A 3,260-nucleotide genomic window follows, 5' to 3' on the forward strand; every position below is an offset into this window, starting at 1 on the left:
GGTAGGGAAGTGGGGGGCGCTATGGGGGACTTTTGGGATAGCATTGGAAATGTAATTGAGGAAAATATGTAATAAAAATATTAAAAATCAAAAAAAATAAAAAAATAAAAAAAAAAAGAAAAACAAGACCTAACATTGGTGAAGGAGGAACCTGGGAAGAGTAATAGGAGTGAATATAATCAACACGTTGCACAACACTCTCAGTGATTTTTTTTTAAAAGAAACTTCCACGGATTTTCATGGGCTGTTTTGTTTAAATTCTGAAGAAAAATGTTGCTTATGGCAATCTTTTGGAATATAAGTTAAAATAACAATTTAGAAGTTAGGTTTAAGATCTGATGACTATCGGGCTTAGATTTAAACAATCTCATTTGGTCCAGGAATTATGGATAACGGAGCCATTTGGTTTTGCTTGATGGATAGGATTCTATCTGATCTTTGTAATCCCTTGTTTGTATAATATTTGAACAACTCTATAAGAAGAGAGATTGTTTTGGTATATTATGTCATATAACTCAGAAAATTGTTTGCTAAGCAAAAAATCAGAAGGAACGCACTAAGAATATTTACGTGTGTAAGAGCAAATGACAGTCAGGAGAGAAGACAGATAGGGTGAAGAGAAGGCCCACGCTATGCAGAGGCTGTGGTCCATACACATCAGCTACTCTGTCCATGTGGGCTTCCTTGGCACCCTTTCAGGGGTAGGCAGAGGCCTTCCCATGGGAGGCCTTAAGGCATACATTCGTGGTCTTTCAAATGTTCTCCCCCTGTGAAACTTCTCCTTTCATGGCATCTCTTACCCTGCTCCGCCTGAAGAGTGTGAATGTTCTTTGAGCAACTCAGTGTACCCTGCCTTACTTAATGAGTATTCGGAATATAACTGATTTCAAGTGGACAACGTTCTTCTTAGTTCTTTGTGATATACTGCCTTCTGATCAAGTGGACAGAAAACTGTGAGGACATATTGGAAACACATCCTGCAGCATCAGATAGAGAGTGGCTAAGGATTGAAACTGTTGCATTGACACATGCTGATGTAACTATTAGACATCCCACTAAGTACAGCCAAGTGGGTCAATCAACTAAAGCTATTCCACTGTCAAAATGAATTTCTGAAAGGAAGCATTTGTATAAAAATTATATGGCCAAACATTGAGAGCACCAACTACAGATTTCATCTAAACTGTAGAACAATTTCGCCCCCGATGTTCCAGAGGAAATGCGTTTAACTTACCCAACTTACAATTATAAAATCTTAAAATTGCATATCCTTCTTAGATTTATACTTAGTTGGAATTATAGGAAAAAATGAAAATTGGGCAACTAACCCCAATGTTCTAAAAACGTTGAAGCTTGTCCTCATATCCTGGGGGTCTGAATGGGCTTCACCGAGATAACATTTTCCTCTGGCAATCTCTGGAACCCTTGCTCTGAGAGCGATTGAAATGAACTGTCTGCTAATTACACCATTTACACTCGCCCCTTCATTTGGAAGTCGATTTTTGAAATTTCTTTAGATGGTGCTCAAGTCAATGACTCCCAGGAATCACAGAAATAACTTCATACAACTGAAAATTCTGCATTTAAATATATGTTCTATAATGCAAAAAATACAGCCTTAAATTGAATGGCATTATTGATGCAACATAAACTTTAATTCCACTTCTCGTTGTGCAGCCATGCTTTCAGGTAAAATAAATTAATCAAATGTGATCTTCTTAAAAAATTATATGTGTGGGGGGGAAGGGCACGTGGCACATTGTGGATGTGGATGTTAAAGAACTACTTTGTGTAGTTCTGTCTGTTTCTCTGTCTCTGTGTCTATCTCTCTCTGTCTCTCTCTCTGTTCCGATGATCTAACGTGGGTCACCAGCCTCATGCAGCAAGCAAGCACCTTCATCCACTGAGCCAACTTGCCAGAGTAAATGTGATCTTATACATTGATGTTGAAAGCATTAAAACCATGAGTTTATTCAATACAGTCGGCTGGAATCTGCCTACCTAATTGTAGTCCTGTAGAGTTTGTAAGCGAAAAATTCTAAGTGGGATGAAAGACAGTCGTTTATTAATGACAGACAATGCTCGGACAGAAAGGTGTAGAATTTGCTTTTGTTTCCCAAGTTCTCCTACTTCTATTGATGACGTTCAGAACACTACCCCTAAAAAGAGACCTACTGTGTGCTGCAGAAAACGCGGCTCTCCGGTATTAACAGACCTCTAAATGCAGACGACTGGCCTAAGTTCTAAGCCTCGGTCTATTTAGATGAGGATAGTAACTCCAATTCGACTGTGGAGAAAAGCTGAGGTCGTATAGGGAAAATACTTCACACATCAAATCTCTGGTATGTGAGGATGGAGGATTCAAAATACAAAAATTATAGCTAATGTTTATGGCAGAAACATCTGGGTTTCTTTCTGTTGTTAACTATGAATTCTGGGCAAGACATCAAGGTCCCTGACTTGTGTCTCCCATGAGTGATAGAGGGCTTGGGCAATGCCCGGACCCTCATCTGCAGAATTTACTCCTGAGGAATTAACGGGATGCTATCTACGAGTACAGAATATGATCATTCATGTGCTATGACATGACCCTGACTTGTGGATGAGGAAACTCACAGCTGCGAGCTGAAAGGAAACCGCCGTGTGTCTTGTTCCTTCCTGCTAGCAAGTGATAGAGCTGAGACTTGAAACCAAACCTCCAGCTCCAGAACCCAGGACCCAGTTCACGTTATGACACAGCTACATCACATAGAGTTCTTAAAGGCTTGCTTTGTGTAGGCCTGGATTAGTCCCAGAGCCTGGGATGAGATTAAGCCAAAGCAAGAAGTAAAAAAAAAAAAAAAAAAAAAAAAAACTTCAGCTGCTGGTGTGGAAGCTTGCAGGAGAGAAGAGTTGAGACAGCTACATCCCAGCCTGTTTCTAGCAGCACAGCTAGCTATGACAGTGTTTGACATCTGCAAGGCAGTCGATAGATACTTCTTTCCTTGTACATAGGTGTTTATCTTGATTCCACTATTCCATCCTTTGATGTGTTTTCACTGTGCACCCTTCTCTCCCATTTATACTGCTGCCACTCCAACGTGACTCCTTACCACCATTGCATAGAGCAAATTACCTTAGCCTGGTACCTCCTTCCCCTGTCAAGTTGCCCTCGGGACTCTTCCAACCATGTCACTTCTCCAGTGATGCTCTGGAGCCAGCTACCTCCGGCTGGAGAAGCGAGCTATATGTCTCTCTCTACCCCAAATTTCATGCTCAGT

This window comes from Mus caroli, chromosome 15 (assembly GCF_900094665.2).
Source record: "Mus caroli chromosome 15, CAROLI_EIJ_v1.1, whole genome shotgun sequence".
Taxonomy (NCBI): domain Eukaryota; kingdom Metazoa; phylum Chordata; class Mammalia; order Rodentia; family Muridae; genus Mus; species Mus caroli.